The following is a 13,155-nucleotide window of genomic DNA, read 5'->3' on the forward strand; positions in this document are numbered from 1 at the left end:
AAACTCTGGTATATATACAGAATGGAATACTACTCAGCCATAAAGAAGAATAAAATTATAGCATTTGGAGGTAAATGGATGAAGTTGGAGAATATCATGCTAAGAGAAATAAGCCAATCCCCCCAAACGAATGGCTGAATCTTTTCTCTGATAAGTAGATATTGATACATAACAAGGGGGCAGGGAGTAAGGGAAGAATGGAGAAGTTTGGATTGTGTAGAGGGACATGAAGGGAGGGGAGGATGCAGGCGGTGGGAAAGATGGTGGAATGAGACAAACATCATTACCCTATGTACAAGTATGAATATATGAATGGTGTGACTCTACATCCTGTACAACCAGAGAAATGATAAATTATACCCCATTTGTGTACAATGAATCAAAATGCATTCTGCTGTCATGTGTAACTAAGTAGAACAAACAATAAAAAAGAGCACAATAAAAAAGAGCACTTTGTCTAATTTTTATTGTCATTATTGCTGATTTTTTAATTAAATTATATTTTTATTTCGTCTTATGGCATGCTGTATGTATGACTCTACTGTCATGTATATCTAAAAAAAGACAAAGAAGCAGTGAAAGAGAAAAATAAATAACTGCTGCTTTGTTTCGGTCAAGGTGAGATCTGTTGACAATAAAGGATTGAGAGAATTAGGTTATCAAAATAATTGTTTGACCACAAACTACATATACCTTCCTTTCCTACTTTTGTGGGAAATATTAAATATATAAGATATGAATGAATCCATGAAGTAGAAAGTGGAAACTTCCATTTAGGTACCTTTTAGTGTGGCTCATGTATGTGATATGAATCTTTCGATTTGGTATTTCTGTTCAGCACTTCTTTCCAGAAACTAGTGTCATGTTGAGTCAAATTCTTCACTGAGTGCACTCCCACTGAATGTAACAACAGTGGTATTAATAATGGCAGTCTCATTACCAGCACCCAATCAGGGATTTGAGCTCCTGTATTAGTGCTTAGAACAGTGATTGAAGACTCTCCATTGTAACAACACCCTGATGGAACTTAGGTGATGTTCCTGGCTATGTAGCTGCCAAACGAGGTTGCTCTGGATTTTCTGGGAAATCTTCAAATACATAAATGTGACTTGTGGTGATTTATAAATCTCTTTCCTATTATAACTAGATTGAAAAGGCTTTTTAAAATTTTCAGTTCCGAAATAATAAAGCACTCTCTTGTAGTTCATGAAATATATTGTACTATTCCTAAAACCTCTATAATATATATATAATGTACGATAATACATATAATGCATTTATATATATTATATATATACTCAATATATTCCATTGTAATTTTCTACTTCTATCTTTCTCTCCCCAGCTAGAATATAAATTTAATAAGTATAGAGACTAACTCTACTCTACTTTAAACAAAAATTATCACTCAAAACAGAGACTGGAATAAACTAGCTTCCAAAAACTATTTATTAAGTGAAGTAATTATTTCATGAATTGAAAATTAATATTTCAATGTGAACTCTTAATTAACTGATTTTTACTTCCTCCATTATTAAGTCATAATTTGTCCTCTGGTGGATAATAATCTTATTGAATAGATAAAATGATTTAAAAAATTATTTTGCTACAATGCAAGGTATATGTTTCTGCAAATGTTGCATTCAGCACAATTTTCTCCAAATAGAAGATTTATATGAAAATTTTGGTTTAGGGCAGAGCACTATAGAATAAATGCAAATTTTTGGCAATGTCAGTGCTAACATGGAAGTTTATAGCTATAAGAAACAGAGACCACAAAAAAGCAATCTAATGACTCATTTTAAGATCTTATAAAATCAAGAACAAACCAATCCTAATTCTAGTAGAAGGAAAGAAATAATAAAGATTAGAACTGAAATTAACAAAACGTACACTAAAATAATAATATAAAGGATCAATGAAACAGAATTTGTTCTTCGAAAAACAACAATATTAATAAAAACCCTACTCAAACAAATCAAAAGAAAGAGAGAGAAGATCCAGATTAATAAAATTAGAGATGGAGATAAGGATAATACAACAAACCCAAATGACATTCAGAAGATTATTAGGAAATATTTTTAAAGCTTATGAACCCCCAATTGGAAACCTAGAAGTAGACAAATGTCAAGACATATAAAAACTACGGAAACTGAACCAAGATGAGATATAAAATCTAAACAAACCAATTCCAAGTGATGGGATTGAAGCAGTAATAAAATGCTTCCCCATGAAGAAAAACCCAGGAGCCGACATTTTCATAGCTAAATTTTACTGGATTTTGAACAACAACTAAGGCTGATATTCCTCAAAGTATTCCAGGAAATTAAAAGAAACACTCAAACTTATTCTATGAAGCCTGTACCACCCCGATACCAGTACTGAATAAAGGGCAATAACATTCATGAACATTGTGAATCAATTTGACAACATATCAAAAAGATTATATATTATAATCAAGAGATTCACATCCAAGGGCTAGAAGGATGGTTCAAGATATGCAAATCAACAAAAGTAACCCCCAAATAAATAGAACCAAGAACAAAAATCACATGACCATATTAGTAGATACAGAAAAACCCTTTGAAAAAATTCAAGATGACTTCATGAGAAAAACCCTGAGGATGTCCGCCCTCACCTTTCCTATTCAACATAATAATTAAAATTTGAGCCGGAGTAATTAGGCACGAGATGGAAATTAAAGGGGTACAAATAGGAAAGCAAAGTCAAATTATCCCTATTTACAGATGACATGATCCTATATGTTAAGAGAAACACTTTGCTAGAAGACTTCTAGAAATGATAGACAAAGGCAACAAAGTGGCACAATGTAAAAGCAATATTGAGGGCCTGGGTTGTGACTCAGTGGTAGAGTGTTGCCTAGCATGTGTGAGGCACTGGGTTCATTGCTCATTACCACATAAAAGTAAATAAACAAAAATAAAGGTTCTTCCACAATTATATATATATAGTTGATTTCAGTGTGTACATATGTATATATCAACAGCTTTTATATAAACCAATAAAAATATTCACTGAGACAGAAATCAGAAAAACAATCCCTTTCACTATCAAAAATTTTTTTTTAAATAACCTCACATTAAACCTAAACAAAGAGGTAAAAGATAGCTGTACTGAAAATTATGGAATTTTTACAAAAGAAATAGATGATACTAGAAAATGGAAAGAAGCTCATAGATAGGCAGAATTAACATTGATAAAATGGCCACATTACTGAAAGTGACCCACAAATTCAATGCATCAAAATGCCAATGGTGTTCCTCATATAGCTAGGAAAAATAATCCTAAACTCATGTGGAGGAAAAAAGCAAATGCAGAATAATTAAAAAAAAAAAATCCAAGCAGAAATACCAATGCTAGAAGCATCATAATACTTGATTTCAAAATATACTACAGGGTCATAGTAACAGAAACAGCATGGTACCAGCATTAAAAGAGACATGAAGACCAGTGGACTACAACAGATAACACAGACAAAATTCACCCAAGTGCAGTCTTTCAATCTTGACAAAGATGCTCAAAACATATGTTGAATAAAAAATAGCATCTTTAGCAAATGGTGCTACACTAACTGGGTATCACTGTATAGAAGAACAACTAGATCTCTATCTCTCACCCAGCACAAAAATCAACTCAAGATGCACCACAGACCTAGGTATAAGACCAGAATCTTTGCGACTGCTCAACAAAACAAAACAGACAAACATAAAACAAATAAGAAAAACCATAGGGAAAACATTTCAACATACAGATGTAAGCAACGATTTCCTGACTAGAACTCTAATAGCTCAGGAAATAAAATCAAACACAGTAAGTGTGAAAGCATTGAATTAAAAAAATATATGTTCTGCACAAAAGAGAAAACAGCAGCGTACAAAGAAAGCTGAGAGAATGGGAGAAAATTTTGTTAGTTTCTCTTCTGACAAAGGATTAATATTCATAATATGTAAAGAACTCGAAAACTCAACACTAAATAGGAAATACCCCAATCAATAAATGGGCACATGAACTGAACAGACACTTCTCAAAATGACAAGTACAAATGGACAACAATTATATGAAAAATTGTTGAACATCTTTGGCCATTAATGAAATGCTAATCAACACTAGACTGAAAGTCCATCTCACTAGAATTAGAATGGCAAATATCATGAATAGAAATAACAACTAGGGATGCCAAGGACATGGAAACTCTTACGTATGACTTGGGGGAAGGAAAATTAGTACAGCCCCTATGGAATTCAGTATGGAAGTACCTCAAAAGGCTTAAAATAGATGTGCCTTATGATCCAGATGCTTCTTCATATTTACCCAATATTATCGGCATACTACACAGATACACATAGAACCATGTTTATTACAGCACAACAGAAGAGACGAGTTACAAATTCAGCTTTGGTATCTATCAACAGAGGAATGGATAAATAAAACATCACACACTCACACACACTGGGTTTCATTCAGAATAATAAAATTATGTAACTGGCAGAGACCACAGTTTTGATTAAAGTAAGTGAGACTCAGAGAGAAAAGTATTTTTTTTTCTCTCATACGTGAAAGTTAGAAGAATCAAAAGAGGAAAATGTGCCCAATGAAATTAGAAGGGACACCTGTAGGGTAGAGGAAGGAATAAAGCAGAGGGATAATGAAAGAAAAGGGGAAGTATTGGGGAATAAATTTGTTTAAATTATACCTGTATATGCACAAATAAGCCACAATGAAACACACAATTCTGTATAATCAATATGCTCAATTTTTTTAAAAAATTGCAAAATTGTAACCTGAACGCAAATAAAAACAAAATGATTCTAATATAGTTAATATGGAAATATTTTTGAAGTACATACTATTTTTCAAAAAAAGGTCATTTTATATATATATATATATATAATATCATATAATATCTATAGTATATAAATAGAAACAAGGTTTCTTTCTCCGAAAACATTAACAACTTGAGACTGCTGCATTGTGAAAAATAAAGGCACAAAATCCACAAATATTATGTTGATTCATGCAATAAGCACTTCCAAGAAGAAGCTCAAGGCTAAAGTGGGCATAACAGAAGGTAAAAAGGCAAATGGATGTGTATACATTACTGTTTTATCCTGCTGTTTGCTGCATTTAGCTGTTTAATGTACTCTGCATCTACCTGATGTTACTTAATGGTGCAAAACATTCGTGAATTGGGAAAACAGCATGTGAATTACAACAAATTTCACATATTATTGATGCCTCTTTGTATTTACCTCTACATTCAAGTTTCTTGATAAAATGTTAAATATCATTTTAACTATCCCCAATGTTATCAAATAATCCATAGGTCATATGAAAATTCAGTTGACTATCTTAAAATTTTTAAAACATCAAATAACAAATAAAATTTAAAATTATTTCAGTGACTTTCACATGTGCAGTACCTGCTGTGTTCCAAGTGTTTTGTTAGATAACTTTTTGTATGTTTTAAGTAATCCATTAAACCAGCATGCATATGGATTTACTCACTACCAACAGTCACTGCTCTCAGAATTGAGGCTTTCTCATCTTGGAAACTGTTCTGCACATGATTCTCAATCACTAGAAGAGGAAAGGTAGGCCACCCTGTAAATCACCTCCAAACAGCATTCTAGACTCAGGTGATTCCAGGCTGCAGTGCTGTTATGTATTCTTGATTCTGAAGCAGCAGCATTCATCATTTGGAGACAATAAGGATATTCATTCAAATCTAAGCATCAATTGGTTAAAAGGCACAGCAGAGTGCCTAACATGCAAATCATCATTATTGCCTATGCTCATATGTACAAAGAAACAATTTCACTCTGGATTTGCATTTAAACCTTCTTCAATAACATCTCCTGAAACTTACATATCAACCTGTCGACAATTTAACAGCTACTTGCATTTAAGCCTTGTATATGACCCAAAATATAAAATGCTTTATTTTCTGAAATGTAAAAGTAATGTTGTCAGCAAATATAGTCTGCTAGATTTTCAGAAAATATAAAATGTTATATTTTTCTAAAGTATTAAAAATTTATGATTTTTGTTTTCCTTTCATTAACAGACTTTTTAAAATTCAAACTGTAAACACACCATTTCATTAATACTATAAAGTCCATGACAAAAGAGTAAAATCCAGTTCCTTCTTCCCATGAAATTGTATCCACTGATTAAAACAGGGGAGAAGAACACAGAATGTACCTAAGTGTCTGGGACCCCCAAAATAGTTTTCCATATAATGTGGGGTTAAAGAACAGCTTGTTTGGGACACCATAAGACACATTTTATAATAAAAAACCTCTTAGTTGGAAATCTCTCTACTATTTATTATTTATAAGGAAAGAAAAATTCATTCAATCTCAAATTTTCACTGTCCTCATCTCTTAAGGCTAGTAAGTAACCATATGATTTGCATTAGGTTGAACATGCTCAATAACATAAAAATTATAAATAAACACATATTTAAATAACTTTCTTCCCTGTTCTTATTACTCCTCCCATCATTTGAGTGAATTATATGATCATATATTTCTGTAAATAAAGTATTTTTCTATTTAAGCAATAATTACCAATATAGTTGTTAGAATATACCAACTATTATGACTATTGTGCTGATTTTCTATCAAAGTTATTTTCTTTAGATAGGACATTTTAAAATCCCACACAGAAATAACAGAATGAATCAAACAACATTACTGTATGTGGATTTATGATTACACAAATGGTATGCCTTTGCGCCATGTACAAACAGAGAGGCAACATGTATCCCATTTGTTTACAATAAAATAAAAAAATAAAATAAAATAAAATAAAATAAAATAAAATCCCACACAGGCAAAACTACAATAGCAAACCTGCAAACCTAAGATTCATGAGAACATGGAAGCTTTAATAACAGAGAACTTTATGTGTTTTCTCTTTTTTATTAGGATCACTTGAGAAACATTAAAAACATCATTGTCTGATCACACTGTCAAAATTTCAGATTAATTGATTCAAAGGGAGCATATATATTCTGATACCAGGAATTGAACACAGGGACACTTAACCACTGAGCCTCATCCCCAGCCTTCTTGTAATTTTAGAATTTATTTATATATTAATTAATTAATTTTCCGTATAGGGTCCCGCAAGGTTGCTTAGGGCCTCAGTAAGTTGCTGAGACCAGCTTTGAATTCTCAGTCCTCCTCCTTCCCCAGTCTCACAAGCCACTGGGATTACAGGCATGCACCCCAGGTACCCTGCTGGATTCCTATATTGTGAAACTCAACATTCTATTTCAAGAGATAACCAGTTTGAAAATTACTAAGGAAATTTACAGAGGATAGATACAGTTCTTAGTGAAATGTGCCACCCCTCAGGTATGCCGTAGGTTGTGGGAAGCAACCCTCTAAGCTAGCTCAAGGACTCCAGCACTATGCCCACTCCCCATACAATACCGTCTCCCCGAGTATGAGTGGGACACGTACATACATGTAATGGATTGTTACTCTTGATTGACTTTGTTATTTGACCCTCTAACTTAGCACATTGTATGGAAAGAAGAAGCAAATGAGAGTCTTCTCCCCACTTTGAAGAAGCAAGCCACCATGATTTCAGAGGGTTTGTGACTAGGAAATGAAGATCACTTCTAGGAACCGAGAACAAGTTCTGACTGACATTCTACAAGAAAACTGGACTTTGTGGTAATACTGCAAGGAACTAAACTGAATGCAGGAAACAACTCAAAGGAGCCTGAAAGAGGACTGAGTCTAATAAGGAACCGCCGGCAAGACCAACAAACTGATTTCTGTCTGGTGAGGCCCTGAGGAGAAGACCCATTTGGTCACTGCCTGGACTCCTGATTATGGGCTTTTCTGAGATAGGAAATGGGTGCTGTTTACAGTACTACGCACGTAAGCAATTTGCTTACAGGGGTAGAAAACTGATTCATGAGTCAACAAATATCAAACTGCTTTCCAGTTTGATAACATTCATCCAAGAGATTTCAGTCATCCTTTTATTCTTCTTGAGCTCAGTGTTCTGTAAATCATTTTTTTGTTTTTGTTCAACTTCTAATCTTCCAGTTGTTATTAGTCAGGCTGTGGTGATGAAAGAGAAGGTGATGAGATAAGTTATTATGAGTAAAACTAGTATGCAGTTTCAATTCAATTATAATGAAGACATCCAAAAGATAAAGATATTTTCTCATCTGCTGTAGCTACAAAAGACTTTGGATTTTAAAAGGGAAAAGAAAAGTGCTTATTAAGAACTTGGGTAATACAAAGACAATTTTCTGCCAAGCGATCTCTATTTGCCCTAGAATATTGTAATAAGTAGGATGATTACATGGAAACAAATCCAAGCAAGTATTGCTTAGCAACAGTCATCACTAGACTGTGGATTTGACATATGCTTAACATGTTGTATTGAAACAACCAGAAATATTTGAAGACAGAGTTCTGGATGCCTATCTTTTCCCGGAAGAGCCTTGTGCATTTGAATAAGTGTGAGTCTGAATATTCTATTAAACATCAAATCACTGCATCCCATTTTGAGTACGCTCTTCACCTTGCACTGCTGTGAATTCATCTTTGCAAGGAATGATTCAATTCAGGGATAGTGTCTGAACAATGTTTTCCAGAAACATGCAAAATTGTCAGAATTTCTTTATGGGATTGATACTAAAATGTTTTTTTCTTTTGTTGATTTTCTCTCAAGAGTTTACAAATGATATCCCCTACTGTCATAAGTGTCAGAGAGTCACCACTTTACATTACCAATAAACTGCCTGCATTTTTGGAATGTGTCAAAGAAGTGTGAAATAAGCTATTATTAAAGCCCAAGCTAGGTTAAAGAGATCACTCTGTATTTCACATACTGTTCATACTACTTGAAATTCTTCTTTCAACTTTGTGGGATAAAATAAGTATTTTGTAGTAAATTATTTTTTTAATACACTCATATTGGGACTTTTCTCTGCTTCGTATAAGAGAATATATTCAATGCTTGATAATTTGATGTATAACCACAGACAAATCCTTTATTCTCTCAACATACTCCCATTTGAAATATTAATAGCATGTAAAATAAAGTGTGTACATAGAACCTGATATGAAAAACGTTCTTAATAAAAATCCGTATTTCTAAAGTGACCTTTCTTCTCAGTCTTGTCTTTTCTTGGCAGGCGTCATTTCTCCGGTGTCTTTAACTTCTGACTGGAGATAATATCTCTATTCATTAAGGAGAATAAACGTGGCACTATATGACTGACTTCTCTTACTGGTTCTATTGGCCTGATTCCATTGATCCTAAATTGTTCTCTTTTCTAGTTACTCTTTCATGTTAGTGGAGCAAATTCAGTGCCCAACAGAGGACACTTGGAAGGATGTTATGCAATGCCCTGCACAGATGGAATTACTTCTATTGTACCGTACACTTAATTAATATCCTGGGTTGATATCTACTCTAATATTTTTGGTTTTCAAATGTTTAAAAGCATATTTCTTTGTGTTCCAATGTTTGTGCTCTCATCAAAAAGTCTACTGCCCTTTTATTTTATTCTTACCTTTTTGGTATCCTTTTCTTGGTGTGGTAGAGGTGATGTCACCTCTGCAATCTTTAAAATAATGTTGACGCAATACAGTGATGCTTACATTAGAGAACATATTTTAATCTGATCAAACAAATTCTCAATTTCCAAAATCTTATCAGTGTTCTCAAATTACTCTTGTGTCAAAACGAAGCCAGAATTGAGGACAGACAGTTAGTGTAGAAATAGGGAATCGGGTCAAATGGAGGAAATGGGAGGCCATGAAAGCCATCTACCTCTGGAAGTTGGAGACTGCCCCTGGGAGATTGGAATGTCAAGGATCTCTGGAGTCCATTGATTACCAAATTTACCTGAGCTTGTCAGGGACTGCAGGCAAGGAACTGCTGATTAATGCCCCCTGGTCCCTTACCTGGCTGAATTGCTTTGGCCCTCCCCCTGCCCATTCACTCCTCACTTTATGCATCTCACCTGCAAAACTAGGCCTAGTCACTTAGGCAGAAAGGAGAGATGCGTGGGGAGAGAACTGGAGAACAGAAGAGATTTTAACCTATAAAAGTTGTAGAGTCTGCTCACTTGGGATTCTAGAACATCAGCCATGACCCTCTTCTCCCTCCTGGGAGAACTCTGTATTATTACCTTTAAATAAAACCTGTTTAATATGCTTACCTTGGTGTGCTTCTCCAATATTCAAACTTGAACATTCGAGAAAGCAGAACTCATCACCGGTAAGCAGCGATATCCAAAACCTTGGAATTTTGTTTTATGCATGATTCTTGAGATATGTATCAATTGAGGTTTTGTATGTATATCGTATTTCTCCCAATTATTGAATTTTGTTTTTATCTATGTCATTCAGTTTCGTGTTAATGTATCTGGTTTGTCCACTTAGAAAAAAGGCAGTAAACAGAAGTATGCTGCTTTAAATACCAGCTTGCCTTCTCAACGTGCCATCTTCTCTCTAGGTGGATGTGAGAACAGTCAGGAAAAATCTCCTTATGATTAAGGACGAATGCAACACGTGGTTGTTGTTTCATCATTGTCTTTTCTTCATTCCACTGATAACACACGGGATCTGTTTCACATTAATTGTTTTCTCAGTACAGTAACTTGCTCATTCATCAAATCTGCATCTGCAAGTAACACTCTCTCTCTTCCTGACTTCCCCAACTCTGGACTTTGTCCTTTGTTTGGGATTTATTTTTGAAGTCTTTCATCTGCTTATTTGCAGCTCCATATTCTTTGTCATGACAGAGTTAAAATCTGCTTTCTTTAAGTAAAAATGTAGAAAAATAGGATATTTCAGAGTAGATAATGCAATGAAATATCTCGATTTGCATTTTTTCTATCTTTTATGTATTTCAAACTTAAATTTCCAAATTTATTCTTCATTTCCCATTTAAATGAATTGATACTTGTTCATTGAAACTTTCTTGTTATATAATATTGTACTTTATTCTTATTCATGTGGCTCCTATTGTTTTCATTAAGGTCTATTTCCTTTCTGTGACATCATAATAATGGTATATTGATTTTTATATGACACTTTAAAAAATGTGCTGTAATGTATAAAGCTGCTCCCCTGCCCATCAGGTGCAGCCATTTTCCCCGCCTCCCAACCACTTGTCAATCTGTGAACATCCTAGCTAGCTATTGGTTCATCAGTCAGCTTGCAAGTATCCTTCTCCGATATTGGTCCCCTGTTAGCCCGGTGGAATTCAACTGTTTACAGAATCAATGTGCTGCCCCTCATCTCCAGCCCAGTATTCTGGCCTCAGGACACCCTGGCCACAGACTTGGCTGTATCAGTCATCACCATGGAATCTGGGTCCTCCAATCTGGCAGATTCCACCCTTCGCCCGACCCCCGGTACTTAAAGCCATCAAAATCTATTTGTGTAATGGCACACAGCTTCCCTGAGCGAGCGGGCAGATGGAAAGGGATTCCTTGTCTTCGAGTATCTTCTTTTTTGTTTCTTGGCTCTTCCTGCAGGCTCAAGCGCCTCCAGACCCTGCTTCTCCATCTTCCCCTGCTTCCCCATGTAATATAAGCAGTCCCATTCCCCACAAGTAGTGGGAGATAATTGTTTGACAGTTTTCTGCGTCCAAATCTAAATTTTTTACTAACCAGGAAAAAGGGTTAAAAGGACTTAAGCACCAAGTTTCTGCTAGAACATTTTAGCCCCTTTCAGATTCAGATCCCAGTCAAGGCTTACATTGAAATGTAAATGGAGGAAGGCACAGTGGGAGACCAGTCTCAAACCCAAAGGAAAAAAAAAAAGTGTCCATTTTAAATTTCTCCTGGGCTACAACTCAAAATGTTTTTCTCCCTTTCACCTTTCTCTCCTTCTCATTTTCTCATGCTATAATTAATGACCATTATCATTTTTCTTCTAGGACTTTTGTTTTTCTTACATACTATATTTTTGTGCTCACAATTTTGATCCTACATACCTAGGTTAATAATTTTTGATCAGTTCTTTTTATCCAACTCTAGAGTTATTTTTGAAAATCCGTTACATTGCAATGGAGATGAGCATTATAAGGCCTTTGCTTTTGTGTTAAATATAAGCACGCATAAAAATTAAAATTTTAAAAATGGATCCAAATATTTTTAATTCACGTGATTTAAAAAGGTTCAATTTAAATTGGGTAAACTAATAGAAGTAAAATGTCTTTAAAATTAACTCACAATTCTCCAGGTGGTCAAACTAATAAAATGTTGATGTTTATAAAATGTCTAACATCAATTTTTCCAGGACTTTTCTCCAACAGGAAAGATATGGCAAATACTGTTTCCACTTGTCTGACATCTTGTTTTTTTTTACACTTGTCTGATATCTTGGTTTTTTTACAATAAGATGAGTGAATTGGAGTTGACATGTATAGGATTACTCAAATGTGTTTGTTAGAGACATCTGATTAATTTACAAAGTTATTCCATGGGAGTAACATACTTAAACATTATTCTTTGTATATTAAATGTGTTCATATTTTCCAGGTATACAAACCTTTAAAGCAGAAAATTTATCCAGCTGCTATTCTTCAAATTAAACTTGTCTATAATGGTAAACAAATCATTTAATGTTCTATATAGGACCTGTCATCAATAGAATACATGTAAAATTTGTTAACTGTATTTCTAAAACTTATTGAGAGCCTGATTTGTTTAAAGGTTAAGCATGAAAGCATTTTACCACTTTGCCACACAAAAGGAAACTTAAAAGCTCTCAGCCTTTCTTTAATTCATGTTTTAGATATAATGTTAAATTGTGATAACTAATGTTCATATAGACTCAGGAGTCAATATATGTAAACTTCTTAAAGATTGCTGACATAACTCTTTAGATCTGCATTTCCATCAGAGAATAGAGCTAAAAGCCCCTTACCTGAGATAAGGCTCTGCCTCACAACCCTGCTGCATATTACAATGACTCCAAAGTAAGCCAGACTTTAACACATTTAAAGTTGTGTTCAAAAGTTTGATGTTTGTTGTAAAGATTACTGTGATCTCAAACAGGGGATATAATGAATAACTCAGCCAAAATTCAAGATAGCTATTGCACAAACTGAATGTTTTACTGTTGGTGATTCAATTTTGTATTT

The sequence above is a fragment of the Sciurus vulgaris genome, assembly GCF_902686455.1.
Source record: "Sciurus vulgaris genome assembly, chromosome: 6".
Classification (NCBI taxonomy): domain Eukaryota; kingdom Metazoa; phylum Chordata; class Mammalia; order Rodentia; family Sciuridae; genus Sciurus; species Sciurus vulgaris.